Below are 18,985 nucleotides of genomic sequence, written 5' to 3'. Positions count from 1 at the left end.
ACTGATGGACTGCTTCTACTGAAATGCTACTGAAATAATGTCACTTGTTGCTGTCTGCACCTGCTCAACATTGCTGGGTGCAACTGATGGACTGCTTCTACTGAAATGGTGTCACTTGTTGGTGTCTGCACCTGCTCAACATTGCTGGGTGCAACTGATGGACTACTCCTACTGAAATGATATCACTTGTTGCTGTCTGCACCTGCTCAACATTGCTGGGTGCAACTGATGGACTGCTTCTACTGAAATGGTGTCACTTGTTGGTGTCTGCACCTGCTCAACATTGCTGGGTGCAACTGATGAACTGTTTCTGCTGAAATGATGTCACTTGTTGGTGTCTGCACCTACTCAACATTGCTGGGTGCAACTAATGAACTGTTTCTACTGAAATGAAGTCACTTGTTGCTGTCTGCACCTACTCAACATTGCTGGGTGCCTCTGATGGACTGCTTCTACTGAACTAATGTGACTTGTTGCTGTGTGTACCTCTTGAACTTTACTGGGTGCCACAGATGGAACTGCTTCTACTGAAATAATGTCACTTGTTGCTGTCTGCACCTGCTCAACATTGCTGGGTGCAACTGATGGACTGCTTCTACTGAAATGGTGTCACTTGTTGGTGTTTGCACCTGCTCTCAACTTTACTGGGTGCAACTGATGGACTGCTTCTACTGAAATGATGTCACTTGTTGGTGTCTGCACCTGCTCTCAACATTGCTGGGTGCAACTGATAGACTGTTTCAGCTGAAATGATGTCACTTGTTGGTGTCTGTACCTGCTAAACTTTACTGGGTGCAACTGATGGACTGCTTCTACTGAAAAGATGTCACCTATTAGTATCCTTTTGTTTGTATAAACTAATCATTGAAAGCATTTTATGTGAACATTTGTATAAACTGATTTTTTGTATATTGTGTAAACTATTATGTAAAGCCACGTGTATGAAAAGAATTTGTATTGCCTACTGTACTTTATATATTAGGTTAGTAAAAGGTCAGTGCAAAGCCAAAATTTTTAACTAATTATGTGATATTTAGGTATTAATATTATCTTTTATTTTTTGTCTGTATTTTTGTGGACGAATTTGGTGGTATTTTCACCACCAATGCTGGCAAAAATACCATCAAATTCTGGCCTGTGGAGGAGGGGCATATGAAAGGTGGCTACACTGTGCCACTGCGCCAGAGAGTGCGCCAAAGAGTACTATTAAGCCGCCTCCACAGTGCGTGTTAAGAGATCGTAGAAGTCAGTGCTTGGAGAGAACTCGTTGAGGAGAGTGCTTGTTAGGAGATCGGAGAGGACAGTGCTTGTTGAGAGTTCGTGAAAGTCAGTGCTAGTAGAGAGTTCGTGGATGTCGTGAAGTTGGAGTAAGATGTTGTAGTAAAGAGTGTTGTTCCATGTTTTATGCAGTTATTTGATGGGAGAGATAGCAGATGTTATTGTGTGCATTTCGTCAATATATATGAAGGTAAAAATTACAATGTTCTTTTATTATTTGTGTATCTGAAATAATGCGTCACTACAGGTTCATTCAACAAAGCATCTGGCTTGTGTTCTTGTATTAGAGTGAATTCTGGTTTTCTTGCGTAATTATAGTTTTTCTAAATTTCTTTTGTCACGTCAGTATAGTTGGTATTTAAGATTTCTTGTCTTGTTGGAAAAGAACCGTGCCAGATGTGGACGTTGAGTCACACTCCCACATACAGAACAGTTACATTTGTGCTTGGATTTTGTAGGTTTTATAGTTGCTGGGGACTTAATTAATTAATTGTGTTTACGAAAATCTACTTCCATTGTTTGTTGCAGTCAGATAGCGTAATAATTCTAGTCAGGGCCAGTCGATTACGAGACACTGCGTAATCGGACGGACAGACAGCTACATAAATCATTTTCAATCAAATTTATTTAATTAAGCCCCCATGCTCGTTCAATCAGCCTCCTCATGTGGTTTACCCTCTTAAATGTTTTACACAGACAATCAGTAGGCCTACGGCAATATTCATAGTTCATGGTGTTAATTCGGTTTTGCGTAAACGATATTTAACCCATCATAACGCGAACTCTTAATGACAAATTTAACTAAGATTCCAGGTTCGTATCCTGGCAGGGTCGCCACGTGCATGGGGGCTTAATTAAATAAATTTGATTGAAAATGATTTATGTAGCTGTCTGTCCGTCCGATTACGCAGTGTCTCGTAATCGGCTGGCCCTGACTAGAATTATTACGCTATCTGACTGCAACAAACAATGGAAGTAGATTTTCGTAAACACAATTAATTAATTAAGTCCCCAGCAACTATAAAACCTACAAAATCCAAGCACAAATGTAACTGTTCTGTATGTGGGAGTGTGACTCAACGTCCACATCTGGCACGGTTCTTTTCCAACAAGACAAGAAATCTTAAATACCAACTATACTGACGTGACAAAAGAAATTTAGAAAAACTATAATTACGCAAGAAAACCAGAATTCACTCTAATACAAGAACACAAGCCAGATGCTTTGTTGACTGAACCTGTAGTGACGCATTATTTCAGATACACAAATAATAAAAGAACATTGTAATTTTTACCTTCATATATATTGACGAAATGCACACAATAACATCTGCTATCTCTCCCATCAAATAACTGCATAAAACATGGAACAACACTCTTTACTACAACATCTTACTCCAACTTCACGACATCCACGAACTCTCTACTAGCACTGACTTTCACGAACTCTCAACAAGCACTGTCCTCTCCGATCTCCTAACAAGCACTCTCCTCAACGAGTTCTCTCCAAGCACTGACTTCTACGATCTCTTAACATGCACTGTGGAGGCGGCTTAATAGTACTCTTTGGCGCACTCTCTGGCGCAGTGGCACAGTGTAGCCACCTTTCAATAGCTGCACTTCATTTCTTGCGGTCTATTTCCGTGTTATACCTTTCAAAAGGCAAATTTTTTGCTAGTTAAGGTTAAGGGCAGATTATCATAATTAGGATAATATTTTGAAGACTGTGTGGAAACAGTAATGTGCTGTTGTTGTGGAAGTTTAATGCACGAGGAAAATTCAGAAAAATGGTTCTAGTACGGCTTGTGATGTTACAAAATAGAAGTGATGTTGTTATTCAATGGAAAGTTGGAAATTGAGATTTAGCTTACAGTTTTATCAATCGCAATTGGCGTAAGAATCATGGATTGAACGTTGTCATAAAATATTGCATTTTGAGATGTGAATAGTTTCTACTTGCAGTTTCGCGTGGCTTGAGGCAATCTCAACTAGCGTGCTATTGATTAAGATATTGCGTTATTGTCTTTCTAATTACTTCATGATCGTAGATACGATCATACCCGGTTGTGAAGTTATTGTTATGACAAAACAATTTCCTAAGGGACCAGAAAGTTCTTAAGGGCGCAAAAACAACTGTAACATCACACAAAAGGGAAATTCAATATTAAAGCTGATGCAAGAAGACGATAAAACAGTTTTCTTTTTATCAATGTAACACGCACATTGGACTGCCGATCTTGGTGTCTGTAATATTAGCAAAATGCATAATTAAAATGAAAATAATACTGAGGAGATAATAGGAATGAGCACTGCTAAATGATTCAGTATTCCCAGAACAAATATTTATTATAACTAAAACATATATCGTACCTTAAGCTTAATACAACAATGACGGTAGATTTTTATGTCCGTATCATGTCCATTGAGCGCTCTTTTATATAGCCATTGTCTTCTTTGAGTCGCTCGTGCGTCGTCACGGTAAGTTATAACAGTTCTTTACACTTCACTCAAACTTAGACATAACACGTTTTTATACATCACATATCTATCCGTATTTTTATGTTTATATCGCCGCCCAAAGACGACGAATTACATTATTTAGAAAATTCCACCGTCACCATGCGACGCCTCATTATACATTAATCATTATTTATAAACAAGTATTTGCCTTCTGGCTGAAAGTATTAACTACTCGTATTTGCTGTTTTAATGAAGTCAAAAATAGCGAATATCACATTGCCTCCCATGAGGAGAGAGGGAATGCCGAAGGATTACCTCTATCCTTATGTCCTCATGAGATATTCGTGATTGTTGGTGTGACATTTACATAATGTTACTGGTGTACTATGTACTTAAATTGAAATTACATTTATAAACATATATCAGATATTTATCATTTTTCTAAATAAAGTTTTTCATTCTTTGTTCATTAGTCACTTCATTCCATAATACCAAGATTAACATTTATGTGCATATATAAGTTTGGTCCATATTTGCTTATAACAATAAGTGAACGTTCATTTCGCTCTTCAGGGGATAGAATTCAGAAATTACTTTCTCTTGAGCTTAACAACTAATACATGAGTACAGTGAGTGCTTATTTTCACTAAACTAGAGTGGACAATGTTCGAGCATCTGTTGACTCATTGTGGTTCAATTACAGTTTAATAACGTAGCACTACACCTCGTGATGCTTTCACTTTCTGTGTTAGCTGTCTACGGCGTTCATCATGCAGTACATCTGTCCTTTCCACTGTGGTGCCAGGAATTCAAGTGGCTTCCCGGGTTTTTATTTACAATATGAAACAGAAGAAGTGGAAAATTATTAGTATAACTTACAACCTATTGGATACATTTGTTAAGGATCGGGACTGGTCTGGAGTTTAGGGTCTTCCTATAGTGCACATTCATTTTCTTTGTGCATCAAGACACAGGATTATAATTCATTTTAGCAGTGTTCAGGAGTGCCGGTATTAATGGCTTTAAGGTCTGAGTAATCTAACAATCTACTTCTCACTCATCTTAACTTCAATTCAAGAAAGTCGCTTAATTTACATATGAAGATGTAGTCACACAAGTGTACAAATGTCTTTCCTCCAGTATGTACGATGGAAGTCATGGCGGTTAGCAGTTTAAAGTTTGGATTGTTTCGTCACCCACGCGTCAGCCACTCACAGCGGCTGCACAGTGTTGCGTGAGCTCCATCACACAGTATCCGTTCGCGCTCAGGCTGTAACAGAGCTGCTGGTCGTCGAGTGCTCCTTTTTTTTTTTGTGAACTTCGTATCACACCAGTGCATCGATACAAACACCTCGCGCGCGTTTTCCATCGGAGGAGCCGGACACTGAAGCTGCCTCCATACTTCTCTGTCAACTGCCTCCCATGAGGCTCACAGGTAAGTGACGACGAATGTTTTAGCTGTCGCTGCACTTAGAACAACACTGAACTTTGCGTTGCACCTGTTGTCGTAGCCTTGACTTCTTTTTACACTTGCAGTACAACACTACCACTAGTATACAGTGAACTGTTATTTTTATTATGCACGTCGCACTTTAGTGTGCATCTTCACCCAGCATTCGTGCTTAGTTCCTTCGCCGATAGAGTTCATTTACAAAACAATCAATTTTGCAGGTTTCCTCCATTGGTACAGAAAGACTTATATTCTACTATTTACAAAAGATCACTTACGAGCTAATTTACAATTAATGGTCACTCCTTTTGTTAAGTCCAGTGAACAACTGCTTTATGAATGGACTCTCTATATCTCAAGGTTTGCTTTCACTAGTGAACCTAAAAATACTCTATCAAATTTTCTTTTGAGGGCTCATCTCCTCGTTATGAAAACTACAGGTTTCGCAACACTCGTTGCATTTATTCTTTAGTGCACCCAAGATCATTTTCTACTGCCACGCAGCATATCTACTACTTAACGAGTACGCATTTAACGCCGAATCTTTTTTTTTTCTTTTTTGTGCTTGCCAATTTTTTTTTTATATTTGAGGGCAGACTGGATAACAATAGGTCTCCCTCTTCGCTTCATGTACTCAGCAATCGTTCTCTGTTAAAAAAAAAATCGGGTAACGCGTGTCTACTATTTTTCGCATGAATGGAATTACCGACAGTTCACTGGGTTTACGCAACCGGTCCATAACAAACATTACCAAAGCTAGCGAAGTTCATCACGCAACGTGCCTCATTTCTCATAAGCACTGCTTTGCCTCGAAGCACACGTGCCTTTTACAAGTCGACCCTGGGTCTGGGTTAATGAACCAGGATCAAAAGGAACGGGCACAAGGAAAATGGATATCATAAGAGGAGTGTCTTAGGAGACATTTTTGCAATAAAATCTGCATGTAAATCAAATTATCATAATAAACATAGGCACATATATAAATTTCAACCTCTTTCATTACAGCATGCTTTGCTACTTCTACGTCTTACTCTGGTTATAGTCAGTATTAAGTTTAAATATCACTGCATTGCTTGTTCTTTAGATTAGCCTTCAATTAGGGTATTGAATGGTCGCTAGATTACACTACAAATCTTCTGAAGATCTTTACTTGGACTTATTTATGATACAGGGGGCTTGCTGTGTGGTTATTTAGTACCTTTATTCTACTGAAATCAATTCGTCAGCTAACATTCCTCATATACTCTTTACATTGGGCACAGATCACAGGGAAATAGTTTACTTTCATAGCAATTAATGGCCTCGTGGAGTACTTACGCTACATTATTGATGCTTCATGGTTTGCCTCTATTTGTACTGTATTTCACCTAACTTAGTTTACTACAGCTTATTGTCTCCTTGCGTGAACACATGTGGGTTACCACTTGTTTTTCCATTTAACAGCACGCTTTAACTGAACTTTAAGCTATTTCTTTTACTCCTGTCCACTGCCTGACTGTTTGAACATGTACCTTCTTTTTTAGGCAGGTAATTTGGGCTTTTACAACAGAACTTCAAGTACTTACATTACTAAAAATAAATCTATAAATCTTCTTGTACCTTGAGAGAAGTGCTTATTTACGCATCCTCCTCCATTTCTCACCTTTATATATTTATATAGCTCCGGGCAATCGCCTCGCAAGCACCTTTTTTTTTCTTAATACTAACTTAAAATTAAATTGAAATTCTTGGTGCAACCCCTATTTCCTGCGTCAGCTTGTTGAAGAAATATCAGTTCAATGTCCATCACTATAAACAATTTTTCCATACATAGCATTTAATACTTAAAGTTTACATGTAGTAGCCGTTACCATGTAGTCAGTGCGCTGTTCAACACAATACTTATCATTAATAGTTCACACAAGGAAATTTCCAGTACGCAAGAGGTAAGAAACCAAAACAGATTCTATCTGCAGTTGAGGCTGTGTCTGTAAACCAACTCTCTGTTTCAATGGACCAATCGCTCCCAATATGGAGCAGCCCTGAATCGGCAATGATAAAACTTTTGAAACAGAAGACACCTGTCTGAAGAGACATGGTGACATGACATTGATGTTTGCTCCTGTATCAACAACGGCTGTGAATGGAATGTTGGCAATAGAAATCTTAATCGAAGCCTGGACCTGTTCATCATAAATGTCGTTAATGTCTTGAGCTTCTTTGTCAGGTGCAAGGTCATCTCGTAAGTCGGTCTCATGGTCGTACCGTATCGCATTAACATACTCAGAATCAGAGTATTCGTTAGTACCCCCACCAGTGGAACCGACAGCGACCTCTAGGAGGCTGAAAGGTGCTGCCTCTAATTTTCCGCAGGATGTTTGACCTGTTTGTCATTCATGGCCTTAAGTGTTTGTTCCGTTTCATATTGGTGCTGGTTATGTGGTACAAATGCCGGTGTAGAGGGGTAAAATCAACTGGGTGCATTCACTTGTGAATAAAATACTTGAGACGGCTGCTGTCGCCCGATCTTTTGGTTGCCGGCAGAACCATTTCCTTGTGAAGGAAAGTTCGCATTTGGTACCGTTTGAAAATTGTTCCGCGGTCCTCTATTCTGTGAAAAGTTGTTCTGATGTGCTGGGTGGCCTCCGCCTTGCCCATGCCACTTACTATTTTTCGACCTATAACTTTGATTGTACACTGGCCCATTTGAAAAATTACCAATCGTTTGTGGAGAATTTCCATATTGCTCCGGCGCAGAATTAAAGGGTGGGTTTCCGTACTAATGTTGTACCTGGTGGTTGTAAATTGGGTGGTATCTCTGCTGATTACTGTAATTGGTTTTCCGCTTCCGTTTAAAGTTATTGCCGTTTGCGTTTTCATAACGGCGCGCAGGTTGGCAACAGCGGTCGCAGTAGCTCGCTCTCTCCTTCGGCGCATTGTTGTCCGCGTGCGATGCATTCTGCTGGCTGCCAGGGAAGAATTTGCCGCTGCCAACCTTGGAGCGCACATCGTCGATAATTAAATCTAAGGAATCCAGCACAGAAAGGAATGCATCCGTGTCTTCTTCGTACACATTTACTAGTTTCTCTCTAATAGACACAGGGAGTTTGCTTTTGAGAATCAAAATTACGTCCTTGGAAGAAATCGGAGAATCCCAGAATTTAATTTTTGCTAGATACTTCTCGAACTATCGCCGGAGACTTCCATGCTTCTCATTGAAAATTTCCGCACCATACACCTCCTTCCTTAATCTCTGCTGTACCCCATTACTCCAAAATTTTGCCAAGAACATTTTCTCAAACTCTTCATAATTCCTACACGTGTCTGCCATTTCCGTTCCCCATAATGCTGCATCACCAGAAATAAACCCAGTGACGAACTGAATACGCTGTCTGTCTGTCCAGCTCCTGGGAAATATGCCGGAAAAATTCTTTAGGAACACGATGGGGTGTATTTCTCGCTTCTGCGGATGAAAAACAGGAAAAGTGCGATGCTTAATCACACTTTCCTCTTGCATTAAACTCACGATTGTGGGCGGATCATTTATTTTCCCTACTCGGGACTCAACAGGACTGTTGTTTTGCATGTAATCAGGCGGTGAACGATAAGGAGTTGACTGACATTCGTCACCGTCTAAAGAGTTGTTCCCTATAGTTTGCGTATGCGTGTGCGAATTTTCTACCCAGTTTCTCAGCCTTCTGACTTCGTTCACTACTTGCTGCTTCCACTCGGGAAGATCCCGTGTAAGTGTCCTCCGAATCTGTCCCAATTCAGAAACCACTGTGTCTCCAGACTTACCAGGAGCAGCTAAGATTTCATAAGTTACATCCTTGACAGTCTCCCTAAGCTCCTCCCTGACCTTCTTTTCGATAAAAATATCTTTACCCTTTATCCATTCACCGTAGTGTTCCGACAATGCCTCCGCGTGTGCTTTCACGGTGCTCTTAACCTGTTCTTCAATATTGATTGAGTCTATCTGCCTCGACAGATCCTCCACTACACCTTCAATGTCAGATACTGCATTTCTAACTGAGTTTATTGCTTTGGTAGCTGCCTGAATTTTTGTGTTTAATGTTCCAGATACTTCAGCTATTTCACTTTTCACCTGTTTCTGCATTTTCTGAATTTGATCACTGATCTTAGTTTGCACCTCACCCAAATGGGTATTTAATTCAGCCGTAATTTCTTTATGCAGATCTGTTTTGATTGTGCCTAGCTGTGTTTTTAATGATTCGCTTACAGTATCTAATCGGACGTTAACAGCCTCAATTTGTGTGTTTACTGATTCGCTTACAGCATCTAATCGGGCGTTAACAGTCTCATTTTGTGTTTTTATAGTCTCATTTTGTGTTTTTACTGCATCTAATCGGGCGTTAACAGTCTCATTTTGTGTTTTTATAGTCTCATTTACTGCGTCAAACTGTTGTTTCAGCATTTCCATTAACGCACCGAGGTCATTTGTAGCTGCAGCGGGAAGAATTTGGACTTTAGGGTCACTTTCCCCTGTTACAGACATGGTTAGTTCAGTTTCCAGACGGGAACCTACCGTTCGCGATCGTAAATGGTATGGAATACTATTAACGTCTTCACTCCCGTCTCCTGTTGTCACCTGTCTCTGTTTACTATCTGCCATTTTCGTCAGTAAATCACGTGCTACGTAAGGCTTTCGTCGTTTGTCAGTGACGTGGTGAGTCCGCTAAGAGCACCGCTCTCGCGAGAGCAACAAATGAAATTCAATCTGGCGAGAAGACAAGATGGAACCTAAACGTTTCAGACAAAAGAATGAAGATGCTCTTCACTGCAAATTGCACAGACTATCCACCATGTTGAAAATGTAATACAGCTATACTAACAATGGAGAAAAGTAATTTCTATTATCAGACTACGAAGAATTTTACTTTGAAAGATAAAATAAAGCAGATTTTCTATAGCGGGAAGGAGATAGAAAGGATGTGGATCGACTTGGAAAAGCAACGTTGCTACTGAAGCACTACACTGCGTCTGCAAAATTCTGACTTACTTTTTGATGGCTTGGTTTGCACTAGGTTGTCTCAGCAACTTCGCGTCTCTTTTCTTTTCCTTTCTCTCGATAATTAAACTGCGTTATCGACCAGCGTATTTTCTGTCTCACTCACAGAGAGATGATGTGTACATGAAACGACAGAACATTTATTAACACAAGCACATAGAAAATTTTCCAAGAATTTGAACTAATTTTTGGTCAAGTCCCTGTTCGGGCGCCAAGTGTGATGTTACAAAATAGAAGTGATGTTGTTATTCAATGGAAAGTTGGAAATTGAGATTTAGCTTACTGTTTTATCAATCGCAATTGGCGTAAGAATCATGGATTGACCATTGTCATAAAATATTGCATTATGAGATGTGAATAGTTTCTACTTGCAGTTTCGCGTGGCATGAGGCAGTCTCAACTAGCGTGCTATTGATTAAGAAATTGCGTTATCGTCTTTCTAATTACTTCATGATCGTAGATACGATCATACCCGGTTGTGAAGTTATTGTTATGACAAAACAATTTCCTAAGGGACCAGAAAGTTCTTAAGGGCGCAAAAACAACTGTAACATCACACAAAAGGGAAATTCAATATTAAAGCTGATGCAAGAAGACGATAAAACAGTTTTCTTTTTATCAATGTAACACGCACATTGGACTGCCGATCTTGGTGTCTGTAATATTAGCAAAATGCATAATTAAAATGAAAATAATACTGAGGAGATAATAGGAATGAGCACTGCTAAATGATTCAGTATTCCCAGAACAAATATTTATTATAACTAAAACATATATCGTACCTTAAGCTTAATACAACAATGACGGTAGATTTTTATGTCCGTATCATGTCCATTGAGCGCTCTTTTATATAGCCATTGTCTTCTTTGAGTCGCTCGTGCGTCGTCACGGTAAGTTATAACAGTTCTTTACACTTCACTCAAACTTAGATATAACACGTTTTTATACATTTAGTAAAAATTAGATCAGACTGCCACAAATCTGCGTTCGTCTTACTTGAGAAAAACAGTACAAGTCTTTTTAGCGCTCAAGGCTTCATTTGTTCTCCAGCGAACAAAATAGAGAAGGATCACATATCTATCCGTATTTTTATGTTTATATCGCCGCTCAAAGACGACGAATTACATTATTTAGAAAATTCCACCGTCACCATGCGACGCCTCATTATACATTAATCATTATTTATAAACAAGTATTTGCCTTCTGGCTGAAAGTATTAACTACTCGTATTTGCTGTTTTAATGAAGTCAAAAATAGCGAATATCACAGGCTGCGAAACAGTGTGTATGCTAGCAGCTCCATTGATCGCACTTTCAGGGCCAGTTAGTCCATTTTCTTGGCTGGGTATTGAACTCTCATGCCCACATTCTACCTCCAGGAAGCAAGTATCCATTAAACCTGTTTCATGAGCCAAAACATAATAACCGCTACCCACCGCGAGATTCAAATGCTGCCCCGTAGTGTTGCCATTACATGTGGCGAAAAGGAAAGCACACAGCGCGTTCAGCTCTTACAGTTACAAACGAAGAGGGAGAGTAGAGGACAATGAAACAGCTATGAATCCTAGTAAACATAGGTCCAGAAACCGATGGTTTCCCCGACAGGTGCTACAGTCGTACTGACGTCGAAAGTGGTTTAAGGTCGTTTAGGCCGAAAGTAGACGACAAGATGCTACAGTTTCACGCCTCATTACAGTACGTTAAGTTCAGAGGCCTGCCCGCTCTGAAGGTAGAATAGGTGGAGACCTCTGGCTGATCAGACCAAAGAGTACAACACTGTTGAAGGCACAAGTGTTTCAGAGCACATCGTTCAGTACACAGTGTTGGACACGGACCACCGTAGTCGACGACCTCTACGTGTTCCCACGTCGACGCAACACCACCGGCAATTCCGACTGAAGTTGACACATGACCATCGATATTAGACCTTGGATCAAAGGAACCGCATATCTTGTTACATCGAGACGACGGTCGTTTTTGGGTACGCTGTCACGTAGATGGACGGCAGTTCGAAAGATATACAGCGCCACGGAGTCTTGCAGGTGGATATTATGCTGTGGGTAATATTACCCTTGCACATCTAAGTGACCACTCTATAATCCACAATTAAGTGTTCGGTGCAGAGTTCATCAAACTACTTTCAATTTCTCTACCGTTCCACTCACGAACAGCGCTGGGAAAACAAACACTAAAGTCTCTCAGTGCGGGCTCTGATTTCTCTTATTTTATTACAGTGATAATTTCTCTCGATGTGAGATGGTTCAAACAAAATATTTTCTCTTTCGGAGGAGATATTTAGTGGTTGAAATTTCGTGAAAGATCAGGCAGCAATGAAAACCGCCTTTGTTTAAAAGATTGCCACCCCAACTCGCGTGTCATATCCGTTGCCGTTTCTCCCCCGTTACTCGATGATGCCAATAGAACAGCCCTTCTTTCAACCTCTTCTACGTCTTTCATCAGTATTCTCTGATGCGGGCCGCACACCAAGCAGCAGTACTCCACAGGACAGATTAGAATAGTGTAACACTGTCTTTAATCTTCCATTCCCTTTCCCACAACATTATCCAAGTCATGGGTCTCGCTTAAGTTATTCGTAACTGCAATCATAGGAACTGCAATCATAGCCTTTAGATTTGTGTACTGTATTTTTGAACCGAAATTTAGCGAATTCCTTTTAGTACTCATGTAGATGACTTCACACATTTCAGTATAAAGAGTGAATTCCCACCCTACATATACCTTGTCTAAATCAGTTTGTAATTTGTTTTGATCATTATATAGGGATTAGGAACAACTGAGGGCCTGTATCACTTGCTAGCGGAACGCCGGATACCATGTCTGTTTCACTCGATGAGTTCCCGTCTTTTGCGACAAACTGTGGCCTTTCCGACAGTACGTCACGAATCTAGTCGCACAATTGAGACTGTACTTTATGGGCACGCAATCTTATTGTGAGTCACTTGTGAGCAGACGTTGTTAAAAGCCTTCTGGAAATCTATAAATATGGAATAAATGCGAGATCCCCTGTGGTTAGTACTCATTACTTCGAGTGAATAAAGATCAAGTTGTTTTCACAACAACTACATTTTTTGAATTTGTTTTGGCTATTTGTCAATAAGTCAGCCATGACATCCTTGTGACCTGGTATTAATCTAAGTCGTCGTGACAGATGTGGACTAGGAGAACATTTTTGCGGACCAACTACATCACTTCATTCTTCGTACCTTACGAGACTGGAATAGCATCTTCCACAAGGAGAACTGTATTTGACGCGAGGTCAGAATCGTGCTATACTTGTCTGAGGAGCGTGACAGTGAATGCTTGTTGATGTAGTGGACACCAAATTCTTGTGGTATAAACCTGATAGAAGAGACTTCGGACGCTATGAGGTGCCAGCTCCGCACCCAAAAACCTTTGGTCCCTGATGTTGTTGTTGTTGTGGTCTTCAGTCCTGAGACTGGTTTGATGCAGCTCTCCATGCCACTCTATCCTGTGCAAGCTTCTTCATCCCCCAGTACGTTCAGCAACCTACATCCTTCTGAATCTGCGTAGTGTATTAATCTCTTGGTCTCCCTCTACGATTTTTACCCTCTACGCTGCCCTCCAATACTAAATTGGTGATCCCTTGATGCCCCAGAACATGTCCTACCAACCGATTCCTTCTGCTGGTCAAGTTGTGCCACAAACTTCTCTTCTCCCCAATTCTATTCAATACTTCCTCATTAGTTATGTGATCTACCCATCTAATCTTCAGTAATCTTGTGTAGCACCACATTTCGAAAGCTTCTATTCTCTTCTTGTCCAAACTATTTATCGACCATGTTTCACTTCCATACATGGCTACACTCCATACAAATACTTTAAGAAATGACTTCCTGACACTTAAATCTATACTCGATGCTAACAAATTTCTCTTCTTCAGAAACGCTTTCCTTCCCATTGCCAGTCTACATTTTGTATCCTCTCCACTTCGACCATCATCAGTTATTTTGCTCCCCAAATAGCAAAACTCCTTTACTAATTTATGTGTCTCATTTCCTAATCTAATTCCCTCAGCATCACCCGACTTAATTCGACTACATTCCATTATCCTCGTTTTGCTTTTGTTGATGTTCATCTTATATCCTCCTTTCAAGACGCTATCCATTCCATTCAACTCCTCTTCCAAGTCCTTTGCTGTCTCTGACAGAATTACAATGTCATCGGCGAACCTCAAAGTTTTTATTTCCTCTCCATGCATTTTAATACCTACTCCGAATTTTTCTATTGTTTCCTTTACTGCTTGCTCAATATACAGATTGAATAACATCGGGGAGAGGCTACAACCCTGTCTTACTCCCTTCCCAACAACTGCTTCCCTTTCATGCCCCTCGACACTTATAACTGCCATCTGGTTTCTGTACAAATTGTAAATAGCCTTTAGCTCCCTGTATTTTACCCCTGCCACCTTTAGAATTTGAAAGAGAGTATTCCAGTCAACATTGTCAAAAGCTTTCTCTAAGTCTACAAATGCTAGAAACGTAGGTTTGCCTTTCCTTAATCTTTCTTCTAAGGTAAGTCGTAAGGTCAGTATTACGTGTTCCACTATTTCTACGGAATCCAAACTGATCTTCCCCGAGGTCGGCTTCTACTAGTTTTTCCACTCGTCTGTAAAGAATTCGTGTTAGTATTTTGCAGCTGTGGCTTATTAAACTGATTGTTCGGTTATTTTCACATCTGTCAACACCTGCTTTCTTTGGGATTGGAATTATTATATTCTTCTTGAAGACTGAGGGAATTTCGCGTTTCATACATCTTGCTCACCAGATGGTAGAGTTTTGTCAGGACTGGCTCTCCCAATGCCGTCAGTAGTCCCAATCGAAAGTTGTCTAATCCGAGTGCCTTGTTTCGACTGAGGTCTTTCAGTGCTCTGTCAAACTCTTCACGCAGTATCGTATCTCCCATTCCATCTTCATCTACATCCTCTTCCATTTGTATAAAATTGTCATCAAGTACATGGCCCTTGTATAGACCCTCTATATACTCCGTCCTCCTTTCTGCTTTCCCTTCTTTGCTTACGAGTAGAACTGGGTTTCCAACTGAGCTCTTGATGTTCATACAAGTGGTTCTCTTATTTCCAAAGGTCTCTCTAATTATCCTGTATGCAGTATCTATTTACCCCTAGTGAGATAAGCCTCTACATCCTTACATTTGTCCTCTAGCCATCCCTGCTTAGCCATTTTGCACTTCCTGTCGATCTAATTTTTGAGAATTTTGTATTTCATTTTGCCTGCTTCATTTACTGCATTTTTATATTTTCTCCTTTCATCAATTAAATTCAGTATTTCTTCTGATACCCAAGGAATTCTACTAGCCCTCGTCTTTTTACCTACTTGATCCTCTGCTGCCTCCACTACTTCATCCCTCAAAGCTACCCATTCTTCAACTTTTATAGTCCTGTCTTCCTCAGTTGCATGTAATATTACGGTATATTAGTAATGTTTACGTATGGACCGTCTGACAGCAACTGAATAAAACACAATTTTAGTGCCATACGCGTTTCGCCTTTATTTTCTGTAAGGCATCATCAGTGGCCTGGAATATGTACATATGTTAGCTATTTTATTTACATTTTTGTCATTGTGCCTATAGGTTATAAACAGTTCTGGTGGTTGGTTTTTCCTATTAAGTAATAATGTTTTGAACTGTACTTGCAGGTTGCGTGGACAATTTCCTACATATTACGCTCCTGTTGCATTTTTGGTGTTGTTCTTCTTCTTATGAACGCCAATTTGCGGTTTTTTTCCCCATTCCACAACACTACGCACTGAACGCTTTTTTTAAAGCAATGTTTTCTTTTCTGTTGCCGACTGTCAAATGTTTTTGCCAAAGATCGAATGTTATTGCCAAACTTATGAGTGTAATTATTGAAGTATCTGTGGTCTGTTCGTGTATTCATTTGTGTGTGCGTTTGTGTGTGTGTGTGTGTGTGTGTGTGTGTTTTGGTGTGATATTTATTTTTTTGTGCTGTGTGTGTGTGTGTATTTTGGTGTTTATATATTGCTGTGTGTGTGTGTGTGTGTGTGTGTGTGTGTGTGTGTGTGTGTGTGTGTCTCCAGATGATGTGGGGAAGAGATTTCTTTTTTTTATTATTGTTTGTTTTATGTTATCATTTCCTTTACTCAGTGTAGTAGGGAGCCTGTGATGATGTGTGTTTGTTCATCTATCACATGTTTGTTTTCTGCTATGGCTTTCTGGATGTGGAAGTTTTCTTGCATTTGTATAAGATGTTTGTCATGGTTGCTTATTCTCATTACTTTCATTTCTTGTTCCATGTTTGTAGGATGATGATTGTAGTGTTTTAAAAGTTCTGCAAATGTGGTTTTTGTTTTTTTTGTCATCAGTCTTCTGACTGGTTTGATGGGGCCCGCCACGAATTCCTTTCTGTGCTAACCTCTTCATCTCAGAGTAGCACTTGCAACCTACGTCCTCAATTATTTGCTTGACATATTCCAATCTCCGTCTTCCTCTACAGTTTTTGTCCTCTACAGCTCCCTCTAGTACCATGGAAGTCATTCCCTCATGTCTTAGCAGATGTCCTATCATCCTGTCCCTTCTCCTTATCAGTGTTTTCCACATATTCCTTATCTCTCCGATTCTGTGTAGAACCTCCTCATTCCTTACCTTATCAGTCCACCTAATTTTCAACATTCGTCTATAGCACCACATCTCAAGTGCTTCGATTCTCTTCTCTTCCGGTTTTCCCACAGTCCATGTTTCACTACCATACAATGCTGTACTCCAGACGTACATCCTCAGAAATTTCTTCCTCAAATTAAGGCCGGTATTTGATATTAGTAGACTTCTCTGGGCCAGATATGCCTTTTTCGCCATAGCGAGTCTGCTCTTGATGTCCTCCTTGCTCCGTCCGTCATTGGTTATTTTACTGCCTAGGTAGCAAAATTCCTTAACTTCATTGACTTCGTGACCATCAATCCTGATGTTAAGTTTCTCGCTGTTCTCATTTCTACTACTTCTCATTACGTTCGTCTTCCTCCGATTTACTCCCAAACCATACTGTGTACTCATTCGACTGTTCATTCCGTTCAGCAGATCATTTCATTCTTCTTCACTTTCACTCAGGATAGCAATGTCATCAGCGAATCGTATCATTGATATCCTTTCACCTTGTATTTTAATTCCACTCCTGAAGCTTTCTTTTATTTCCATCATTGCTTCCTCGATGTACAGATTGAAGAGTAGGGGCGAAAGGCTGCAGCCTTGTCTTACACCCTTCTTAATACGAGCACTTCGTTCTTGATGGTCCACTCTTATTATTCCCTCTTGGTTATTGTACATATTGTATACGACCCGTCTCTCCCTATAGCTTACCCCTACTTTTTTCAGAATCTCGAACAGTTTGCACCATTTTATATTGTCGAACGCTTTTTCCAGGTCGACAAATCCTATGAAAGTGTCTTGATTTTTCTTTAGCCTTGCTTCCATTATTAGCCGTAACGTCAGAATTGCCTCTCTCGTCCCTTTACTTTTCCTAAAGCCAAACTGATCGTCACCTAGCGCATTCTCAATTATATTTTCCATTCTTCGGTATATTACTCTTGTAAGCAGCTTCGATGCATGAGCTGTTAAGCTGATTGTGCGATAATTCTCGCACTTGTCAGCTCTTGTCGTCTTCGGAATTGTGTAGATGATGCTTTTCCGAAAGTCAGATGGTATGTCGCCAGACTCATATATTCTACACACCAACGTGAATAGTCGTTTTGTTGACACTTCCCCCAATGATTTTAGTAATTCTGATGGAATGTTATCTATCCCTTCTGCCTTATTTTATCGTAAGTCCTCCAAAGCTCTTTTAAATTCCGATTCTAATACTGGGTCCCCTATCTCTTCTAAATCGACTCCTGTTTCTTCTTCTATCACATCATACAAATCTTCACCCTCATACAGGCTTTCAATGTGTTCTTTCCACCTATCTGCTCTCTCCTCTGCATTTAACAGACGAATTCCCGTTGCACTCTTAATGTTACCACCGTTGCTTTTAATGTCTTCAAAGGTTGTTCTGACTTTCCTGTACGCTGAGTCTGTCCTTCCGACAATCATATTTTTTTCGATGTCTTCACATTTTTCCTGCAGCCATTTCGTCTTAGCTTCCCTGCACTTCCTATTTATGTCATTCCTCAAGGACTTGTACTTCTGTATTCCTGATTTTCCCGGAACATGTTTGTACTTCCTCCTTTCATCAATCAACTGAAGTATTTCTTCTGATACCCATGGTTTCTTCGCAGCTACCTTCTTTGTACCTATGTTTTCCTTCCCCACTTCTGTGATGGCCCTTTTTAGAGATGTCCATTCCTGTTCAACTGTACTGCCTACTGCGCTATTCCCTATTGCTGTATTTATAGCGTTAGAGAACTTCAAACGTATCTTGTCATTCCTTAGTACTTCCGTATCCCACTTCTTTGCGGATTTATTCTTCCTGACTAATGTCTTGAACTTCAGCCTACTCTTCATCACTACTATATTGTGATCTGAGTCTATATCTGCTCCTGGGTACGCCTTACAATCCAGTATCTGATTTCGGATTCTCTGTCTGACCATGATGTAATCTAATTGAACTCTTCCCGTATCTCCCGGCCTTTTCCAAGTATACCTCCTCCTCTTGTGATTCTTGAACAGGGTTCGCTATTACTAGCTGAAACGTGTTACAGAACTAAATTAGTCTTTCTCCTGTTTCATTCCTTGTCTCAAGCCCATATTCTCCTGCAACCTTTTCTTCTACTCCTTCCCCTA

The sequence above is a fragment of the Schistocerca serialis genome, chromosome 8, assembly GCF_023864345.2.
Source record: "Schistocerca serialis cubense isolate TAMUIC-IGC-003099 chromosome 8, iqSchSeri2.2, whole genome shotgun sequence".
Lineage (NCBI taxonomy): Eukaryota > Metazoa > Arthropoda > Insecta > Orthoptera > Acrididae > Schistocerca > Schistocerca serialis.
The sequence above is the reverse complement of the archived record's forward strand: the minus strand, read 5'-3'. Positions refer to the sequence as shown.